Source organism: Spermophilus citellus (genome assembly GCF_964194105.1).
Source record: "Spermophilus citellus genome assembly, chromosome: 10".
Classification (NCBI taxonomy): domain Eukaryota; kingdom Metazoa; phylum Chordata; class Mammalia; order Rodentia; family Sciuridae; genus Spermophilus; species Spermophilus citellus.
In genome coordinates, this window is record NC_138197.1 from 36,563,356 (window position 1) to 36,587,293 (window position 23,938).

At 37.7% G+C, this 23,938-nt stretch overlaps 1 protein-coding gene across 1 annotated transcript in view; it reads right to left on the minus strand.

The window, feature by feature from the left end:
• The window catches only part of STYK1 (serine/threonine/tyrosine kinase 1), a gene marked incomplete at its 3' end in the record, with an annotated part of 47,167 nt that extends 23,923 nt beyond the window's left edge, over positions 1 to 23,244 (minus strand). Inside the window, exon 1 of the mRNA XM_081311456.1 lies at positions 23,161 to 23,244. The remainder of the gene's footprint in view (positions 1 to 23,160) is intronic.
• Positions 23,245 to 23,938: the final 694 nt, after the last annotated feature.

Genomic DNA, 23,938 nt, shown 5'->3' on the forward strand with positions numbered 1-23,938 from the left:
ACAACACCTGCCCCATTTCTTCTCTGCTTAAATCTCTCAGCTCCTTGTAGCTAGGTCCGCTGATACCATATATATGCTGGATAATTTCCACATATTTCCTAATCCAATCCTGAGGGTGAAAAAATGAACCAAGAATCTCATTCCCTTTCTTCCCATTCTTCTTACCATATTCCCCAATTTGAAAAGACATAGCATGGACCCACTTTCATAAGATCTGCCAGTTATTCTTGCTTCCCCTCAAATTTGGAGTTCTGTCCTGAATGCCACACAGGTAGGCCTTGTCTTCTCTTTGCCTAAATTAATCCTCCTAAATAAAACTGGAATTGTGCCCTATACTTCCATTATTGAGCTCTGCTATTAATGGAAATACCTCCAGATAAATATAGCCCTGCTAGCCTTGTGTCTGATGACCGACCATTGTCCTGCCCCCATTCTATCTCACTCTCACCAGCACACCTCAGACTCATTGACCCTGTGTTCTGCCAACCACACCCAAAATCTTAGTTGAAAATTCTTCCCTAAATTTTACTCTATAACTGCATTGTCCTCCTCTGCCTAGAGTCTATCTCCTCTGCCAACAGTCTAGTTATTTTACATCATTCACTCTGAGGGGTCTAAGTTTCATGCTAAATCACTCAGCCAGAGGTTAAAAAAAAATAAGAATTCATTATAAAATGGTTTGCTATGAATGAGAAATGTTTTTCTATAAAAGGTGAAAAGGGAAGGATGTCAAGAGAAGTTTCCCTAAGTGGTAAACAGAGACAAAAGACAAGTAGGAACTGACTAGATAAAGACAAAGTACAAAGGAAAAGGAAAGACAGCACCCAGGCCTTGAATCAGAGCAGAGCTGCTATGTTCTCAGGTGGAAGGTCACTATAAGTGGACAGTAGCAAGAGAGGGGAAACAAGAAGAGATGGCCTATGTCCCCGTAGGCCAGGTGCAGATAATGAAAACTTTAGGCCATGCTAAGCTTTGCTTGTTTTATTCTAAGTGCTGCTAAAGAATCTTAAGCAGAGAGTGACAAAATATTTTTTTAAATAGTTTAAAAGAACATTACTTGGAATTCTACTTAGCAAGAAGAAGGATCAAATTACATACAACAGTTGGAAGGAGCTTGAGGGCATGGTGCTGAGTAAGAAAAGCCAATCTCAAAAGTTCCATAGTGTATCATTTTATATATTCAACATTTTCAAAAATGACAAAAGTAGGGAGACAGAATAGATCAGTGGTTGTCAGAAGAAAGTGAGAAGGTATGACTATAAAAGGATCACATGAGAGACTTTCTTTATGGTGACAGATGATTCTGTTTCTTCATTGTGGTGGTGAGTATATGAATCTATATGTGCAATAAAATGTCACAGAACTACCCAGAAAGGTACAAAATACTGAGTGCATGCAAAAACTGAAATCTGAGAATGCTGTGCAGTTCAGTCAATGATATTGTGCCACTGTCATTTCCTTGTTTTGATAAGGCACTACCATCATATAGGTGTTACCACCAGGGGAAGCTGCGTGATGGGTGCACCCATTTCTGTAAACTCAATTTGGCAACTCTCATGAGTCTATAGTTATTTCAAAATTAAAAGTTAAAAATAATATTACTTTAGTAACCATTGAATAATAAATTGAAGGTGATAAGAATGAATACAATAATACCAATTATGAAGCTCATAGTTTCATAAAGGCAGCAAAAACAAATAAGAAAGAGAGATTAGAGCTTTGCAGGAGATTGAACCAACAGAACACAGTGTTTGTAAGAGGTGGAAGGGGAAAAGGAGAAATCAAAAAGAAAGATTCATAGGGATCATTTGTTGTTCTTAACGTTTTGATTTGAGATAATCAGTGTGACTTTCTAATGATAGAAATAATCATTTGGAAGTTGTGAGTGTAACTCAGTGATAGAGAGCTTGACTAACATATGTGAGGCCCTGGGTTCAACTCCCAGCATGAGAGGAAGAAAGAAGCAAGAAAGTTGATGGTATAGTTTTTAAGACTCATTGGGGAAGTCTGGACTAGAGATAAATATTTAGGAGTCATTAGATGATACTTAAAAGCTTGGAAACTGATGAAAGGGAAAATAAGGAAAAAAATGAAAGAAAAGAAAAGGAACAGGAGAGGGAGGAGGCTAGAACAGAAGGCACAGAGTTCCAACATGTTGGGGTAACATGAAGAAGAAATCCAAAAACACTAAAAAGGAGCACCAGGGAAAGAGGAGGAGAACCAGGAGCTCTCACTGTTCAGAATCAAAGGACAGGAAGGTGTGTCAGAAAAACATGAAAGACAACTGGTCTGACAGGTGATAGGAGGTAAGGGAAAAAATAACCAGTGGATACAGGCAAAATGGAGATCATTCATGATCACAGAAAGAGTGGGTACACTGCGGCAGCAGGGCCAAAGAGTAGGGTGGGCCCAGAAATTAATAGATGGGGACATTGTGGAGGCAGCTCTTCTAAGATACTCGAGAGCTTTATGAATGAGAGGACTGAGATGAAGGGTTCATAGAGGGCTTTCAGAGTTTATTTGTTGGAAACTTTGGGCTTCTTCAGATTCATAGTTCTCAAACCTGGCTGCATATTAGAGTTTCTCAGGGAGCTTTGAAAAACAATACCAATACTGGTGTTCATGCCCCACCCCTCCAATAGATGATAATAATTATTGTTATTGTTTGGTCATGAGATGTCCCCCAAAATCTCAGGTGTGAAATAATGCAAGAAGGTTTAGAGGAGAAATGACTGGGTTATCAATCAATAAATGGGCCAAGGAATTGAACAGATATTTCTCAGAAGATAATCAATCAACAAATATATGAAAAAATGCTCAGTGTCTCTAGCAATTAGAGAAATGCAAATCAAAACTACTCCAAGATTTCATCTCACTCCAGTCAGAATGGCAGCTATTAAGAATACAAACAACAATACGTCTTGGCGAGTATGTGGGGGGAAAGGCACACTCATACATTGCTGGTGGGACTACAAATTGTTGTAGCCAATATGGAAAGCAGTATGGAGATTCCTTGGAAAACTGGGAATGGAACCACCATTTGACCCAACTCTCCCACTCCTTGGTCTATACCCAAAGGACTTAAAAATAGCATACTACAGAGACCCAGCCACATCAATGTTTATAGCAGCACAATTTACAATAGCTAAACTGTGGAACCAACCTAAAAACCAACCCTTCAGTAGATGAATGGATAACAAAAATGTGATATATATACACAATGGAATACTATTCAGCAATAAAAGAGAATAAAACCATGTCATTTTTCAGGTAAATGGATGGAGTTGGAGAATATAATGCTAAAGGAAGTTAGCCAATCCCTAAAAACCAAATGTTTTCTCTGATATAAGGATGCTGATTCATAATGGGTTTGGGGGATGAAAGGATTAGACAAACTCTAGATAGAGGATAGGGTAGGGAAGGGAAGGGAGGTGCCATGGAGGTAGGAAAGACGATGGAATGAGATGGACATCTTACTCTAAGTACATTTATGAAGACATGAATTGGTGTGAATATACTTTGTAGACAGCCAGAGATATAAAAAATTGTGCTCTATATGTATAATATGAATTGTAATGTATTCTGCTGCCATACATAACAAATTAGAATAAAAAATCTAAACAAAAAGAAATAAATGATTGGATTATGAAAGCCTTAGCCCAATCATTGAATTAATCCCCTGATAGGATTAACTGAGTGGTAACTGAAGGTGGGTAGAGGGTGGCTAGAGAAGATGGATCCATTGGAGGCATGCCTTTGGGGTACATATTTTATATTTGGCAAGTGGAGTCTCTCTCTCTCTCTCTCTCTCTCTCTCTCTCTCTCTCTCTCTCTCTCTCCCCCTCTGCTTTCTGATCATCATATGAGCTATTTCCTTCTGCCACATTCTTCCACCATGATGTTCTGCCTCACCTCCAACCCCAAGGAATAGAGCAAGTTATCTATGGACTGAGATCTCTGAAATCATAAGCCCCCAAATAAACTCTTCCTCTTCTACAACTGTTCTTGTCAGGAAAAGGCTGACTAAGGGCTGAGGATGTGGCTCAAGCGGTAGCGCGCTCGCCTGGCATGCGTGCGGCCTGGGTTCGATCCTCAGCACCACATACAAACAAAGATGTTGTGTCCACCGAAAACTAAAAAATAAATATTAAAATATTCTCTCTCTCTCTCTCTCTCTCTCTCTCTCTCTCTCTCTCTCTCAAAAAAGAGAGTTTCTCTTAAAAAAAAAAAAAAGCTGACTAAAACACTTATGAAGCCCATTGAACATGATTTCACATATCACAATTCCGAAATAGAAAAGCTTCCCAGGTGGCTAGGGATATAGCTCAGTTGGTAGAGTGCTTGCATTGCATGCACAAGGCCCTGGGTTCAATCCCCAGTACCAAAAAAAAAAAAAAAAAGAAAAAGAAAAGAAATCTTGTATGGGGCTGGGATTTGTGACTCAGTGGTAGAGCGCTCGCCTAACAGGCATGAGACACTGGGTTCAATCCTCAGCACCACATAAATGTAAAATAAAGATATTGTGTCCACCTAAAACAAAAAAAATAAATATTAAAAAGAAAGAAAGAAAAGCTTCCCAGGAGATATCAACATACAACTGGTATTGAGAAGTTCTACAATAAATTATTCATTATATTCACTAAATGGAGTTTAGGCAATGGACTATTTATTTGTTCAAAAATAATTTAGATCCTTGCTTCATCACCATGCAAACTAAATTTTAGTTGGAAAAAGAATTAGTTTTTAGAAACTTAGAATATTAATATTTAATGCTAGATACAGTGGCATATGCCTTGAATCCCACTCAGGAGGCTAAAACAGAAAGATTGTGAGTTTAAAGCCAGCCTCAGCAATGGCAAGGTACTAAGCAACTCAATGAGACCCTGTCTCTAAATAAAATACAAAGTAGGGCTGGGGATGTGGCTCAGTGGCTGAGTGCCCCTGAGTTCAATCCCTGGTACGTATACGTGTGTGTGTGTGTGTGTGTGTGTGTGTGTGTGTGTATACATATATATATCCTATACATATTAGTATTTAAATAATATGGAATTGCTAGTGACTTCTTAAGCTTATAATAAGACATAGAAAAGAATCACAATGATCACAATTTATAGACAAATAAAAACAGTGATTTTAAATGGAAAATATCCCTGAACACATAAAAAATTATTACACACTTCTTTTCTTTTTCTTTTTCTTTTTTGTAAACATACAAATCTGCTTCAAAATGATTCCAAGAATTAAGGGAAGAAGTATGTGGAGATATTAATGAAACAAGATTGTGTACAGGTGTGCGCGTGGGTGTAGTGTGTATGGGTATTTGCCTAAGTAGAAGTTTGTTATTCTATTACAACTCGCTTGCTATCTTAATACATCACACTGGAGCACAGCAGCAGGACAACCTCTGTCACCTGCCTTTGTCCTGTACCTCCCCTGCCTGAACCTGTATGCACGCAAAAGATACTGTTTCCCAACAATTCTTTCTTTGTGGTCTTTTGTAAATATCATGACAAACATACTTATTATGCATATTCCTAGGCTTCAGTCCCCTTTCAATTTTGTTACAGGTCTCAGAAGCATAGCATTTTGAAATCAAATATACCCATTTTACCACTAATTAGCTGTGTGCTCTAAAGCAAATTACTTAAATCTCTCCTATCCCTTAGTTTTCCCATTTGTTAAACATGGTTTACAATATTATCTAATTCAAAGACCCATTTAAAGAATTAAATAATTTCACATACATAAGGCATTTGGAATAATACATGGTTTACCATATATAGTAAATACAAGCTGTTACTAATTATTCCTTTAATAATTATAAAAATAATTCTATAATAATTACTATTATCATTATTACTATTCTTCTACAATAATTACTATTATCATTATTACTATTCTCCTTTGGGTAAGACCTTCATTCTCTGCAATATCAATATCATAACATAATATCACTACTAGAATACTCATATTTCTGTTTTTGACACAGGAATGAGAGAACTATTTCCTGATGTCTAAGTTTAATGTAATCTTGCAGCAAATCATTTCACCCAGCTATCCCACTCCTCAGTCTATGCCCAAAGGACTTAAAATCAGCATACTACAGTGATACAGCCACATCAATGTTTATAGTAGCTCAATTCACAATAGCTAAACTATGGAAGCACCTTAGATGCCCTTCAACTGATGAATGGAAAAAGAAAATATGGTATATCTACACAATGGAATATTGCTCATCCTTAAAGAAGAATGAAATTATGGCATTTGTAGGTAAATGGGTGGAGCTAGAGAATATCATGCTAAGTGAAATAAGCCAGTCCCCCCAAAAAAACAAAGGCCAAATGTTTTCTCTAAGCCGATGCTGGTTCAAATAATAGCGGGAGGGGAGCTAGGGAAGAATGGATGAACTTTATTGGGCAGAGGAATCTGAGGAGAGGGGAGGTGATATGGGGGTAGGATGGTGAAATGAGACAGACATTATGATCCTATATACACGTATGATTGGTGACCAGTGTGACTTTGTATCATGTAGAGCTAGAGGAATGAGAAGTTATGTTCCATTTGTGTGCAATGTGTCAAAATGCATTCTGATGTCATGTATAACTAATTAGAACAAAATAAATAAATAAATGAATTCCATTGTCTAGGATATATCTCGAATAAATTAAATCAGAATCAAATTTTCTGGGAATGAGAATTGAATATTAATATTTATTTAAAGACTCCAAGGTAATTCCAATATGCAACCAAGTTGGGAATGCTGCTTTAAACCCTAGTTATCTCCCTTTCTTAATTAATGAAGAGGACATGCATGAAGATCTAATTTAATGGGTAAGATTTTACATTGGCAACCATCAATCTAGTGTATTCTTTCTCCCTCTCCCTCCCACTCTCTCTCTTTCTCTCTCTCATGACTTCCCTCTCATTTTTCTATGTAATTTGGGGCAAACTTATCTCTTCTGGATTTTTATTTCTAATCTATAAGACAATAAATCATAATCCTGCAGCACATAATCCAGGGCATTCTGACTAGACAAATGAGAGAAAGTACTTTAAAGTTTTAGAACAAAAGTATTTCAGAAATCCAAAGTAGAATTACCTTCTCTCTTTTTCTATCCCTGCTCCTCCACATATACATATACCACTCCTGTCTTTTCTGAAGAACTCTGCTTTAAGAAGTTAAACTTTTTTTTTCTGCAGTAAATGATTGGTGGGTCTATTAAACAGCCAAAGCTTTGGTGTTTTAGAGAATTTCAACACTGTACTCATCACTACCTATTGGCCATACTTTTTCTCCTCTTTTATATTATCACTTATAATTTTTAGGAAGACAAAGATGAATGAATCTAAAGAGAGGTGATATAAGATGTGCACTTTGGAAAAAATCTGAGATCAAATAAACTTTAAATAATGTTACATTTGTAACTGTGTGATCTACAATATGACAAGCCTCTGGTCTTAATTTTCACCTTGGCTTCAACTGCCTTCTGCCCTATAATTCATGTTTTCCTCATCAGGATTATTTATCAATAGAAAGTTCTAGAAAAGATATAAGATAAAAAAGAAGAGTCCTCTCCTAAAATTGGCAAAGAAGTCATGAAGCCTCAGCTATGCCCCTGAGTCCATGGCATCCTGTGTGACCCTAACCAAAACAATACCTTTGTCAGAGGGTTGTATGTGAAACCTTATGAAAAATATAAAAATAAATAAAAATGCAAGGCATTACCATTATTTATTGATATCTCACGGGAGTATCCAAGAAACCAGAAAGAAACATACAAAAATTAATAGCTTTCCTGTGTAGCAATAATAAATTTGCTGACAAAGATATCAGGAAAACAATCCCATTCATAACAGCCTCAGAAAAGAAGTACCGAAGAATAAATCTAACCAAAGAGATGAAAGAACTTTACGATGAAAAATACAGAACGTTGAAGAAATAATTAAGACACAAGAAGACAGAAAGATGCCCCACGTTTATGGATAGACAGAATTAATATTGTTAAAGAGGCCGTATTACCAAAAGAAAAATACAAATTCAATGTAATCCCCATCAAAATACCAATGGTATTCTTCACAGAATTAGAACAACCAAAAAAAATTAACTTGGAGAGTAAAGAACCAAAACAACAAACGCAATTCTAAATGAAAAAAAGCAATGCCAAAGGCATCACAATACCTGACTTAAAATTATACTACAGAGATATAGGGAAAAAAACTGAATAGTAACAGCATAAAACCATCACAGAGACCAATGGTACAGAAGAGAAGACACCTAGAAAAACTCACACAGATATATCATCTTTTCCTTGATAAAGAAGCTAAAAATATATGTTGGAGAAAGGAGAGTCTTTTAACAAATGGTTCTGGAAAACTGGTTTTCCATATGTAGAATGACTCCAGATCCTTATCTATCACCTGCACAAAAATCAAATTAACACCTGCTCAGGAGGCTGAGGCAGGAGGATTGAGAGTTCAAAGCTAGTCTCAGCAACTTAGCCAGGCACCAAGCAACTCAGCAAGACCCTGTCTCTAAATAAAATATTAAAAAGGTCTAGGGACATGGCTCAGTGTCTAAGTGACCCTGGATTCAATCCTGGTACTAAAAAAAAAAAAAAATCAACTCAAAGAGTATCAAGATCTAGGATTTAGATTAGAAAGCTAGAAAGCATGCAACTTCTAGAAGAAAACATAGAGTCAACACTCCAGCAAATAGGCACAGGTAATGACTTTTTCAATAGAACCCTTAAAGCTCAGAAAATAATGCCCAAAGTTAATGAATGGGATGGCATCACATTAAAAAGCTTCTATACAACAAAAAAATTAAGAATATGAAGACAGAACCTACAGAATGGAAGAAAATCTTTGCTAGCTAATCTTCTGACAGAGGATTAATATCTAGAATATATAAAGAGCTCAAAAAAAACTTTGTATCAAAAAATCAAATAATCCAACTAATAAATGGGCAAATAAATTAAACAGACGCTTTTCAATAGAATATATAAATAGCCAACAAATAAATGATGAAATATTCAACATCATTAGCAATTAAGGAAATGCAAAGAAAACTACACTGAGATTTCATCTCACACCAGTCATAATGACAGTCATCAAATATAAAAGTAATAAATTCTAAAGAGGATATGAGAAAAGTGAACACTTTTACACTGTTGGTGGTATTGTAAATTAATACGCACACTATGGAAATCAGTATGGAAGTTCCTCAAAAGATTAGGTGTGGACAACCAAATGACCCAGCTATATCACTATTTGGTATTTATCCTAAAGAATTAAAGTCATCATACTACAGTGATACATGCATACCCACAGTAGCACATTTCACAATAGCCAAACTATGGAAACAGCCTCGGTGTCCATTAATGGATGAATGGATAAAGAAAAAGTTATATATATATATATATATATATATATATATATATATATATATATATATATATATATACACATACACATACATACACATACATACATAATGGAATTTTATTTAGCTATAAAAATTTGAAATTGTGTAATTTTCAATAAAATGGGTGGAACTTGAGACCATTATGTTAAGTAAAATAAGCCAAACTCAGAGGGTCAGGGGGCATATGTTTCCTCTCATACATGGAAAGTAGAGAGAAAAAAGAAAAAGTAAAGGGGCAGGGATCTCATGAAATGCAAATCAGTAAAAGAAAGGAATCTGGGGGCTGGGAGGCAGAGATGGAGGGGGGAAAATGCTGGGAAGTGATCTTGGTCAAATCATATTCTTACATTATGTGTATGTATAAATATGTAACAACAAATCCCATCATTGTGTAGAACTATAATGCACCAATAAAAAATGTAGAAAGAGAAAAATAATAAATAAATAACCCTAAAAAGGTGGATTCAACTTTACATTTTGGAGTAAAAGACTAAAAACATCTCAATCAAAAAAACAGCTCCAGGGCTGGAGACGTGGCTCAAGCGGTAGCGCGCTCGCCTGGCATGCGTGTGGCCCGGGTTCGATTCTCAGCACCACATACCAACAAAGATGTTGTGTCTGCCGAAAGCTACAAAATAAATATTAAAAAAATTCTCCCTCTCTCTCTCTAAAAAAAAAAAAAGAACTCAAAAAGCTAAACACCAATAAAACAAATAACCCAAATGGGCCAAGGACCTGAACAGACACTTCTCAGAAGAAGATATATAATCAATCAACAAATATATGAAAAAATGCTCAGCATCCCTAGCACTTAGAGAAATGCAAATCAAAACTACTCTAAGATATCATCTCTCTCCAGTTAGAATGGCAGCTATCATGAAGAAAAACAACAATAAGTGTTGGAGAGGATGTGGGGAAAAAAAGGTACACTCATACATTGTTGGTGGGACTGCAAATTGGTGCAACTGCTATGGAAAGCAGTATAGAGATTCCTTGAAAATCTGGGAATGGAACCACCATTGGACCCAGCTATCCCTCTCCTGGGTCTATATCCAAAGGACTTAAAAACAGCATACTACAGGGACACAGCCACATCAATGTTTATAGAAGCACAATTCACAATAGCTAAAGTATGGAGCCAACCCAGATGCCCTTCTGTGGATGAATGGATAAAAATAATATGTGGCATATATACACAATGGAATTTTACTCCACAATAAAAGAGAATAAAATCATGGCATTTGCAGGTAAATGGATGGCATTGAAGAAAATAATGCTAAGTGAAGTTAGCCAATCCCAAAAAAAAAAAAACAAATGCTGAATGTTTTCTCTGATATAAGGAGGCTGACTCATAGTGGGGTAGGGAGGGGGAGCATGGGAGGAATAGATGAATTCCAGATAGGGCAGAGGGGTGGGAGGGAAAGGGAGGGGGCAAGGGATTAGCAAGGATGGTGGAATGTGATGGACATCATTATCCAAAGTACATGTATGAAGACACAAATTGGGTGTCAATATACTTTATATTAAACAGAGATTTAAAAAATTGTGGTATATATGTGTAATAAGAAGTGTAATGCATTCCACTGTTATTCTTTTTTTAATCAATAAAAAAGAAAAAGAAAAGAAACTGTGGCACAGAGAGCTTATACTTTGTTCCACATCACACCATTTTTAAGCAGTGAAGATGGGATTCTAAACCAAGTCATTTGGCACTTGAGTCCATGTCCTTAAAATTTGTACTATACTGAACTATCTCTCTAGTAGATCCTCAAAAGCACTTCTTTTTTTTTTTTTTTGAAAAATTAGAATAACATTTAATATGATTTTGTTTATTAAATGAGGTATAATTCACAGACCATAAAAGACACCATTTTAAAGTATACAATTTAGTAGTCTTTATTATGTTCACAAAGGTATGCAACCATTACCACTACCTCATTTTAGGATATTTTCATCACCCCCCAAAAGATATTTCTACCTCCTACCCAGTAGCAGTCACTCTCTATTGTCGTTTCTTTTCTTTTCTAATTTTCTTTTTTTCCCCCCATACTGGGAATTGAACCCTGGGGTGTTTTGACATGGAGCTTCATTTCCAAACCTATTTACTTATTTATTTATTTGTTTGATTGATTTTGAGACAGGATCTCATTAAGTTGCTTAAGGCCTTGCTAAATTGCTGAGGCTAGCCTCAAACTTGGGATCTTTCTGCCCCAGGCTCCCCAGTAGCTAGGATTAACGATGTGCAACACCATGCTCCACCAGAACTTCATTTATTTCTTAAGCTAAATAATATTGTAATGTGTGAAAACATCAGATTTTGTTTTTCCACTTATCAGTTAATAGACACATGAATCGTTTTCACTTTCACCAGTAAAAGCAGTATTGCTGTGAACATTCACATACAAGTTTTATGTGAATATAAATTCTCATTTCTATTTGGAATTATAATTCCACACAAAAGTGGAAGTACTGATGTGATAACTTTATATTTAAATTTGAGGAACTTCCAGTTATTTTCCAGTGATTGCATCATTTCACATTTCTAACAGCAGTTCATAAGGAGTCTAGTTTCTCCACATCCTCAACACACTTTTTTTTTTATAGCCCCAGTGGATAGTGTAAAATGGTATCTCATTGTGGTTCTGATTTGCTTGTAGTCTGATGATTAATAATGCTGAGCATCTTTTCATGTGTTCATTGGCCATTTGTATATCTTCTTTGAGTAATGTCCATTCAAATCATTTGCTCATTTTTAAATCTGGCTACTTGTCTTTTTATTGTTGAGTTCTAAGTGACCTTCTCTACCCTTATTAGACATATTATTTGCTTTTTCTGTTTGTTTTGTGTTGCTGTTGTTGTTTCGTTTGGTTTTGTTTGTTTATTTTTCAGTAGTGGGGATAAAATCCAGGTGTGTTTTACCACTGACCTACATCCCCATACCTTTTTATTTTTTTTATTTTAAGGCTGGGTTTCACTTAGTTACTTAAGTTGCTGAGACTGGCTTTGAGCTTTTAATCCTCCTGCCTCAGCCTCCCAACCACTGGGATTAGAGGTGTGTCCCACCATGCCCAGCTAGACATATTATTTGCAATATTTTATTCCATTATGCATGTGGTCTTCTCACTTTTGATAATATCCTTCAAAGTTTTGACAATTTTGTCTCGGGTTGCTTGGGCTTTTGATGTCGTATCTAAAACATCAATATCATGAAGATTTATACCTATGTTTTCTTCTAAGAACTTTATAGTTTTAGTTGTTACATTCAAGTCTTCGATCCCTTTTGTATTAATTTTTGCATAGGGTATGAGGAACAGATTCAAATTCATTTTTTGCATGTAGATATCCAGCACAATTTGTTAAAAAGATTCTTCTTTCCCTAATGAGTTGCTTTTAGCACCAAAACAATTAGTCATAAATGTTAAAGTTTACTTCAACCTCCTGCTTCCCTTCTATTGATCTACAGTCTTATTTACTATAGCTATATATTAAGTTTTTAAGTCAATTAGTTTAAGTCCTCCACTTTTTCTTTTTGAAAATTGTTTGGGCTATTTTGAATTCATATGAATTTTAAGATCAGCTTGACCATTTCTGAAAACAAAAACAAAACAGCTGGAGTTTTGAAGGAAATTATGCTGCATGTGTAGATCAATTTGAAGAATTCTGTCATCTAGGGGCTGGGGATGTGGCTCAAGTGGTAGTGCACTTGCCTAGCATGCATGAGGCACTGAGTTTGATTCTCAGCACCACATAAAAAAATAAAATAAAGATATTGTGTCCACCTAAAACTAAAATATAAATATTAAAAAAAAAGAATACTGTCATCTTAACAATTTCAAGTCTTCCTTACCTAAAAACACAGGATGTTTTCCCTTTTATTTAAGCACCCTTTTAGTTTCTTTCAAGGAAGTGTTATAGTTTCCAGTATACGGGTCTCATGTAGTTGTGGTTGATGATAACACTGACAGTTCCATAGCCTCAAAAGGTTAAACCAGAATTTGTGTGTGATTTGATGAAACAACAGAATGGTCCATGTCTCAGTGAATCAGTCCCAGAATAATTTTGGCAATTATGACCTCCTAGAGACTGGCCAGAAATGCTATCTATTCGATTACCATGGTGTAATATTAGGGTGTTAGTGCTCTTTCTCCTAATGCACCAGTCTAAGGCACCATGATCTATAACTCTCTTGGTATCAGAACCCAGTTCATTTTTTCTTTTTTTTTAATTTTCATATTTATTTATTTAGTTAGTTATTGGCGGACACAACATCTTTGTTTGTATGTGGTGCTGAGGATCGAACCCGGGCCGCATGCATGCCAGGCGAGCGCGCTACCGCTTGAGCCACATCCCCAGCCCAGTTCATTTTTTCTGACAGTCCTAATATGATCTAAATTTCTTTGGTTGCCATGAATTGGTGGGACCAGAGAGGTGTCCAAAGTATTCACATCCACAACTTTCACCAACATGAATACCTCTATTTATCCCCCACAGAAACTAGTGTTTCTTAAGCAACCCAAAGTATGTTTGATTAAAGTGTTAATAAAAGCTCACAAAGATGTGGCCCCAATATTGATGCTAAACCTATACTTCATGTATGAAAATACACCAAATCTAGCATGGAGAATTCTACACCAGGGTTCAAAGAATTTCTTTTGGGGAGTAGTTTGCATAACACACTATATAGATATCTATAAATCCATAACCTGTCAACATTTGTGGCCTTGCTGATACTATCAAATATGTTATCTACCTATAAGTAGATAACCTAAGCTCCTACTTTTATTTTAAAGTTAGCCTGCTTCTATTTCCTAGTCATTATTAACTCAGTATATTTAAAATAGTCCACTTTAATATTGGCCCAAGAAAAGCAGCTTAAAGGGATAAGTGTGTTGCTAAAAAAGGGAGTATGTGGATAATTATAAAACACAATTGGTTTATCTTTATTTCTTCTTCCCAACCCTACAAAATTGTAATATTCTTCAAAATTATCTTCATTTTTTTGTAGTAAAAAATCATTCAGAATAACTCACGGATGTTTAGAAAATAAAATTCAAATGAAAAGGTGACTTGCCTGAATATAGAAAATAAAACAGAGATCTCATAAGGAGATGTGAGACTACCTGATTATGAACCTATCGTTAGACTATCCTTAAGTATGGATCAGGGGTGTGGGAAAGAAAGACAAGGAAGTCAAGGTCACTTAGGGTCATGGGAGCTGTGTGGGCTTCAAGAATTAATTCAAAACATCAGCTCAACTCTCAGTGTCAGAAAGCCATTCCATCTATACAATGCAAATGTAACAACCACCTCATATTTTCTATGGCCTATAGTCACACCTCCTGCTAAAGAAACAAAGAAACAAGAAAAAATAGTAACCCTGCTATCCATTTCTTAATATTCCTTCTAAAGGAAGATTTCACATTATGAAAAGCAGTATATGCTTCAAAAATGCCATAGAATTCTAAATATGCACAACAATAAGAGCCCTTTGGAGTGGGGTATGGAAGCACATGCCTGTAATCCCAGCAATGTGGGAGGCTGAAGCAGGAGGATTACAAATTGAAGACCAGCCTGAGCAATTTAGTGAGACTCTGTTTCAAAATAAAAAGTAAAAGGGGCTGGGGGTGTAGCTCAATAGTAGAGGGCTCTTGGGTTCAACCCCTAGCACTAAAGGAAAAAAAAAAAAAAAGCCCCTTTAAACCAGACCAAAAAAAACCCTAACCTTGCATTACTGAGGCCACTGAAGCACAGTGCTTACATTCCAGAGAATGAGGAGGAAGATCCTAGTTCTTAGAGTTGATTAGCCCTTAAGCTAAGACTAGCATTCTGGGTTCTGAATCTCCACATGGTTCTCCTTCTGCTACAATTTCCCATTCATAAGGCTGACTGGATATTTAATCTTTTGTCTATTCAGCCAAATTTGTAGGGATGAGAATGAGAAGGAAGATCCTACTTCTTAGAGTTCATCATGTGCATATACTTTAACAGAGTCTTCTGCCTACTGGGACTTTGGGATATGCATGTGTCTGAAATTATTCTCTGAAAACCTCTGTCCCACATATTGAATGTATATCACAGTTGTGTTTTCATTGTTGGGGCTTTAAGAATACTCTAGTGAATACTCTGCTCCTCCAAGATATGAGCCTCAAGGAAGGTTAAAGGGATCAGACATTGTGACCTGTGAGGCAAGATGCAGAGGCAGGAGGCAGAGCAGCCATATGACTTCAGACCAGACTGGATTTGTGCAATCTCACCGTGAATCTGATAAAAACAAGATAATCAAAACAGATTTTCAGTATTCCCTTTGCTCCCTTCCCATTAAACCACAAGCCAAGCATGCCATTTCTACTATGACAAACAAATGTATTCCTGTTGTTTTAGCCAAAGGCAGCATAGGCTGAAGAAGACTCATAGAGCATTTAGGTGAAGGTCAGCTGGGAGCTCTGCCTGTCGGGGCCAAACAAGCCCAATGTGACTTAAGAAGGACTTTGGAAAAATGGATCTTAAGCCAATTTTGCTGATATAAACTAGGGGCAGCATCGATATACAATGGATGCTGATAGCTTATGATTGTCTGAAAAATAGAAAAGTGCTTGAGACACTTCTCTAAACCCCAATTGTTGTCTCTGGCAAATGTTTTTCAGTTTAGTTGGTAGTACAATATGAATATAATAATGTCTTCTGGAGTTATTCAGTATAACACCGTGCATTTATCCAACAATGCAGTAAATCATTCAACATCTGAGTGCATAGCTAAAGCTAATAACTTCAAAGCTTTTGCAGAAAGCACTTGATTTCAAATGTGAATATTATGCGTTTTGTTGTTGTTGTTCCAGTTTTGGTTTTCCCAAGTGGGCTGGACCCAAGAACACTCTACCACTGAGCTACATCCCCTGCCCTTTTTATTTTTTATTGTGAGACAAGGTCTTACTAAGTTGCCCAGACTAGCTATGAACTTGGGAATCCTCTTGTCTCAGACTCCCAAGTCACTGAGATTACAGGTAAGTGACATCATGCCTGGCTTATATGTGTTTTATTGAGATTTTTCTACTTCTACTGTGTACACTTTGAAACATTAGTTCCCTTAAACCTTTAGCATCTACTACTATGTGTCTGATATGGTTTGAACATGGTTTGTCCCCTATGAAATGCATCTTAAAATTTGATTCCCAATGTAATGGTATTGAGTAGTGGTGGGAACTTTAAGAAGGGAGTAAGTCATTAAAGGGGAGAAATGCCTTTCTCACAGGACCAAATTAGCTAAGACAAACAAACAGGTTATTGTAAAGAGAAGCTATCCCTCACTTTTTACCTTTTGCATATACCCACTTACCCTCCCAGAGCTCAAGGCTCTCACCAAATGCATCTATCTGATCTTGGACTTCCAACCTCCAGAACCATGAGTTTTTATAAACAAATATTTTGTATAAATTACCCAGTCTCAGGTATTCCTTTAGAGCAACAGAAATAATACTAAATGTTCTTACCAGAATTCTAATTTAACCTAGAATTACATACATATAATAATTTGGATTTAGAACACAATATTTCTATGTATCCTATTATCTGACAATTTGAAGAAACACGCTTAAATATGTAAGGGTTGGGGGGGGCACTTAACATGGCTTAGAAAAATTAAAGATTTCCTTTCCATTTTTAGCCTATAATTGTAGACACAAAAGTTTAAAATTACACATCTAAAAACTGAAATCACATGGAGATGTGGTGGTACATGCCTGTAATCCCAGCTGATTGTGAGGCTGAGGCAGAAGAATTTCAGGTTCGAAGGCAGACTCAGCAACTTAGGAAGGCTGTAAGCAACCTAGTGAGAGCCTGTCTCAAAATAAAAAAATATATAAAGGGCTGGGGAAAATCTTCATCACGTCGGATTAGGCCCCTACTTCCTTAACAAGACTCTTAAAGTGCAAGAAGTAAAATTAAGAATCAATAAATGGGATGGATTCAAACTAAAAAGCTTCTTCTCAGCAAAAGAGATAATCAGTGATGTGAAGAGAGAGCCGACAGAGTGGGAGAATATCTTTACCACATGCACACCAAATAGAGCACTAATTTCCAGAATATATAAAGAACTGAAAAAACTTAGCACTAAATGGGCTAAAGAAGTGAATGGACATTTCACAGAAGATATACAATCAATCAACCAATATATGAAAAAATGTTCAACATCTCTAGCAATTAGAGAAATGCAAATCAAAACAACTCTAAGATTTCATCTCACACCAATCAAAATGGCATTTATCAAGAATAAAAGTAACAATATATGTTGGTGAGGATGTGGGGAAAAGGTACACTCATACATTGCTGGTGAGACTGCAAATTGGTGCAACCACTTTGGAAAGGAGTATGAAGATTCCTCAGAAAACTTGGAATAGAACCACCATTTGACCAAGCTAGCCCACTCCTTGATCTATACCCAAAGGACTTAAAATCAGCATATTATAGTAACACAGTCACATCAATGTGTATAGCAGCACAATTCACAATAGCTAAATTGTGGAAACAACCTAGATGCCCTTTAATAGATGAATGGATAAAAAAAAACTGTGGTGTATATATATAATAGAATATTACTCATCATTAAAAGAGAATAAAATATGGCATTTTCACATAAATGGATGGAGTTGGAGAATATCATGCTAAGCAAAAAGTAAGCCAATCCTCAAAAAAGCAAAGGCAGATAATTAGTGAATACTGATCCATAATGGGGGTGGGGGATAGGAAGAATGGAGGAACTTTGGATTGGGCAAAGAGGAGGGTGGGAAGGGGAGGGGGCATGGGGTAGGAAAGATGCTAGAATGAGATGGACATCATTACCCTAAGTACATATATGATTGCATGAATGGTGTGACTCTACATCGTGTACAACCAGAGAAATGAAATGTTGTGCTCTACTTGTATAGAATGAATTGAAATGCATTCTGCTGTCATGTATAACTAAGTAAAACAAATTTCTAAGATGTGTGTGGGGGGGGGAGTTGCTGGGGATGTGGTCAAGTGAGAAAACAGATCAAGTTTCAGGGGAGACAATGTTCAGAAGTTGGAATATAAAAGAGCCTAGTAGTAGCTAAGCAGAGTATGTACCAGGAAATTTTCCTGTTCCCTGCAGATTCCACCATACAAAGTGGCATAAGGTTTTTATACAATAAAGAATAAATGGGGCTGGGGATGTGGCTCAAGTGGTAGCGTGCTCGCCTGGCATGCGTGCGGCCCGGGTTCGATCCTCAGCACCACATACAAACAAAGATGTTGTGTCCGCCGAGAACTAAAAAATAAATATTAAAAATTCTCCCTCTCTCTCTCTCTCTCTTCTCTCTCTCTCTCTCTCTCTCTCTCTCTCCCCTCTCTCACTCTCTCTTTAAAAAGAAAAAAAAAGAATAAATGAAAGAAATGGAGAAAAAAATAAAGAAAATGGTATTGACATCATGATATAGTTGGACTCTCTAGTGCCTAACTCAGCTGGCATTATAGGGAAGGAAACTGCTGGAGAAGGCTTCTCTGAGCTGAGAGAGTAATAGGCTACTTCAGGGAATGAGATTATAAATCAGGAAGTGGATAAGAACATCATTCATTCTTAGTGTTCCTTTCCTTATCCAGAGGTGACTATCCTAAACTCTAACTCATCTCCCCATTATTATGAAATTCTGAGTTGTTAAATAATAGAATACTCCTTTTTTCAAAGCTGAAAGGATCCCTGGATATTTATTTCACAGTACCTCTACCTTCATTTTCTAAGAGGAAAAAATTATAAAACAACCAAGACCATTGAGCCAAAGCCTTGCTCTCTGGTCACAAATACAGTGCCAGAACTTAAAAACAGATTTCAGGCTCCTGGATTCAGGTCAGGACTCTATTCATTCAACACTGATGTCTGTGTAATTAGCAACTTTACTTTTGTGCAAATTCATTCACTTTTACTTTCTTTATTTTTCTAATTAGAAACTGCCTAGGACATGATCTACTAGTAAAAAACATTTACTTCTCAATTTATTTATTCAATACTTAATACTAAATTTGTCTATCAGCATGTTTCTTTCCTACCAGACAGTAATTTTTTCTTTAGGTCCCTCATTAGTCATCTTCTTTAGGTTCTCCCATTAGCACTGCCTAGAAGTAGACACAGAGCAGTGGCCAGTTCTAAATTCAGAAAGTATGTTGGGGAAACAAACCAGCTAAACCTAGGCTGGTGGGGAAGACAAAATTGAGGTATTAATGTTAGAAGAAAAAGCATTAAACTTTCATGGGAAGAGTTTAGGGGCTTTGGCTATGTTTTTTCATCACTGTCTCCCCAGCACCTAAAATAGTGTCTGGCATATATCAGAATTCATATGCCTGTTGAATAAAAATGTAAACTCACCTATAAAAGCATATACTTTATTAATTTGGTATTTCTTGTATAACTTGAAAAAGGAATTATTTAGGGGCTGGGATTGTGGCTCAGTGGTAGAGCACTTGCCTTGAATGTGTGAGGTGCTGTGTTCGATTCCCAGCACCACATATAAATAAAAAATAAAGGTTTATCAATAACTAAAATGAATAAAATAAATATTTTTTTAAAAAAAGGAATTATTCATCATTCTGTTCAAGGATAAAATGCTTAAGTGCTGTAAGTTCGAAGCAAATAAACAGAATGACGATCTGGGAAAAAAAAAAGTAGCAATGGATCTGAAAGAAGTTTTTATAGTAAAATAACCTATAGAAATGAACTGGGCATAAAGGACTAAACTGCAATGCCAAATATAGAAAGAGTAGTTTTGAGCCAGGTGCAGGGGCACAGGCCTGAAATCCCAGCGGGTCTGGAGGATGAGGCAGGAGATCAAGAGTTCAAAGCCAGCCTGAGCAAAAAGTGAGGTGCTAAGCAATTCAGCAAGACCCTGTCTCTAAATAAAATACAAAATAGGGCTGAGGATATGGCTCAGTGGTGAGTGCCCCTGAGTTCAATCCCTGGTATCCAAAAAAAAAAAACGGCTTTTAATGTGCTACCCAGTGAGTATTAGGGTACCCTGCTTCTGTCTGATAAAGATACATTTTTCATTCTGTCTTTAGGGCGAGTGCTGTTTTTCTTCTTTTAAAAAGGGAGCAGCACAGCAGCAGGTAAAATACCAAACCCCAGAGTAAAATCCAATGAAGGACAAACCCCAGAGACAGGACAGGTACAACAGGCAGATTAATGCCACTCTCAAGATGTCTATGTCTTGGGCTTGTTCTCTCCCTCTCCCTCTCCCTCTCCCTCTCCTTCCCCCTTTCCCTCTCCTTCTCCCTCTCTGTCCCTCTCTCTCTCCCCCCTCCCCCTCTCCCTCTCTCTCTCTCCCTCTCTCTCTCCCTCCCTCTCCCCCTCCCCCTCTCCCTCTCCCACTCCCTCCCTCTCTCCCTCTCCCTCTCTCTCTCCCTCCCTCTCCCCCTCCCCCTCTCCCTCTCCCACTCCCTCCCTCTCTCCCTCTCCCTCTCCCTCTCCCCCTCCTCCCTCCCTCTCCTTCTCTCCCTCTCTCCTTCTCTCTCTCTCCCTCTCCCTCCCTAAAAAAAAAATTAAAAAATTAAAAAAAAAGATGTCTATGTCTTCATTTCTGGAACAGATGAAAGTATCATTTTTTTTTTTTTGGTTTTTGGTTTTCTCTCTGCATTTTTTTTATTGGTGCATTATAGTTGTACATAAAGATGCAATTTATTGTTACATATTTATACATGCACACAATTTAACAATATAATTTGGCCAATATTGCTCCCCAGCACTCCTCCCACCACCTGCTCTTCTTCCTGCCCCCAGGGAAAGCATTTGTTTTTAATAGGCTTAAAATAACAAAAGAAAATTAAAGATATAGATGAAATTAATAAACTAACCTTAGCAGAGGAGGTTATCTTGGATTATCCAGTTATTATCAAAGTAATTACAAGGACATTTATAAGTACAAGAGGAAGAAAAAAGGGTCAGTGTGAAGGGATGTGAGAGTCAGCAGGCCATTCCTGGCTTTGAAGATGGAGGAAGGGAGCAGGAGCTAAAAAAAAAAAAAAAAAAAAAAAAAGCCAGTAACCTTTGGACACCAGCAAGACCAGCCAGGAAACTGGTTCTCCCTGGAGCCTCCAGAGTTCAATCTGGAGAACATAGCCCTGCCTACTCTTGTCTGACCTCTGACCTCCATGACTATAAGATAAAACAATTGTGTTGTTTTAAGCCACTACTTTTGTGGTAATTTGCTACAGCAGCCATAGAAAAGGGATATACTCAACTTAAAACAAAAGTTGAGAAAGCTACAGAATCATAACTGCCTATGCCTGGAGCACATGAGCAGCTTGGGAAGGTGAGGTAAGTGTCTGCAGAAGACAATCAAAGTAGTCTAACTACCTTTGAGCATGTACATACTTAAAGACCTATTCACTATTATGGGTTGAATTGTGCCCCTCTCATTCCTATATTGAAGTTCTAACACCCAGGACCCCATAAATGTGACCTTATTTGAAGATAGGGTCTTTAAAAAGAAAATCAAGATAAAATGAGGTAAGTACGGTGGGCTCTAATCCCCTATGACAGATGTTCATACAAAAAGGGTAAATTCAGAGACAGTCAATACAGGGGGAGAACACCATAGAATATGAAGACAGCTTCTACAAACCAAAGAAAGGGGCCTGGAATAAAACCCCTTTGCGTATCCCTCAGAATCAACCCATCCTGCCAACACCTTAATTTTGAACTTCTAGCTTCCAAAAGTTGAAACATTAATTTCAATTGTTCAAGCCACCTGGCTTCGTAGGATCCTTTGCTACAGCAGTCCTAACAAACTCACACAGTAAGGGAGGTGCTGAAGAAAAAGTGTATGATTTTCACTGAAACAAACACTTCAGGATGCTTCATTGAAATACATGATCTCTCGCTGGCTCTGAGTGGAGATTCTCGTGGAGGGATGCTAGGTAGGCAGCACAAAGCTGTGCTTGCTGGCATGTGCTTCTCAGTTTGTGTGCTGCACAGTATAAGAGCTGAACTGCTTTATTTCCACAACTATGGGTGGCTCTCTCTAGGAGGGGGGTGGAGGAGAGAAAGTGTGGTCTCAAATCTATGAAAAACTCAGATGGGGAGAGGATTCATTAGTGAAGGAAGTTAAAAATCACACAAATGAAAGAGAAACGAAGGAGACAAAATAGGAATGAGGTCGAGTAATTGGTGGGGAAAAAGAAAAAGAGGCAAAAGAGGTTAAGAAGCAGATTTGGTTAAGGAGAACAGCAGCTCACACTGTACAGTTTATAAACATGGTTACAGATATTATCTCATTTAAATATCACCACTACCCTGTGGGGTCATTTCAGTATTATGCTTCACAGATGAGGACGCTGAAGCCGAGGCCCTCATCTGAACAACTGTGCAGTCCTCCGACAGGGAATTTCTGTACCCTCATCTCCCTCCTTCCTTCCATCTCCACCTGTCTGGGAATAGAGAGAGACCTCTTGTCCCAGGGTTTACTTCCTGCTGCTCTCTTCACCAACAGTGTGCTGACACAGGTTTCGTCTTATAAAAACACAGAAGCCAAAAGCCAAAAGAGGCTTGTTCTGAAGAAATACAGGTTAATTCACCTGGGGATTATTTGTTCACATAAAACACAAACAGCAGCTCACAACCATTCCACTCGCAGCTTCCTCCCCTGGTCTCTTTCCCAACCTCAAAGTCCACCCTTAGCTGCATCAGTGCTGATCCTCTTCCTCCCTCAAACCCCCCAAAACCCGTTCGCTACCGTGTCCCTCCTCCGGTCAGTCGGGTTTCAGATGGAACTGGCCCAGTCAGGGGAGTGAAAAATGACCGGTTCAGGCTGAGCAAGGTGTGCCAGCCTCAAGGAAACGCTTTCCAGTTTCTCCTTCCCACCGTGGGGCGTGGCTGCCGGCCAAGGATGGAGCTGGGGCGGGCTCCCCACAAAGGGAAGTCTGAGGGCGCTGAGGTTTCCGATGCTCACCACACACCAACCAGCAGGAAACCTCTGGTGAAACTGTCACAGCTGGACTTGTTGCCGAGCTACCTACTCATTTCCTACTCCGGCGAATGTTACAGGGGCAGGTGCAATGGAGACGCCAGTTCAGGTGAACCCAGAGTCATGCTACGACACAACAGCGCCACCTCGCGTCCCAGCCCCTAGCAGCTGTTCTCGTAGGTGCAAGAAATTGTCAGCATTAGATCGTCAGCGCTCCCTTAGTCCCAGCCAGACCCCAAAGCTTTGCCAAGTGTTAGAAGAGTATTGACTATTGCCGCGACAATAATAAGCTTGTAAGAAATAAGTGGAACTATAATCCACAATAGCTAGACTCCAACAGATGAATGGATTTTTTAAAAATGTGGTATTTATACCCAATGGAATATTACTCAGCCTTAAAAGAGAATAAAATTATGGCATTTGCAGGTAAATCGACGGAGTTGGAGAATATCATGCTAAGCGAATTAAGCTATCCCCAAAAACCAAAGGCTGAAAGTCCTCTCTGATAAGTGGTTGCTGATCCAAAGGGAGGGGTGGCGGGCTGTAG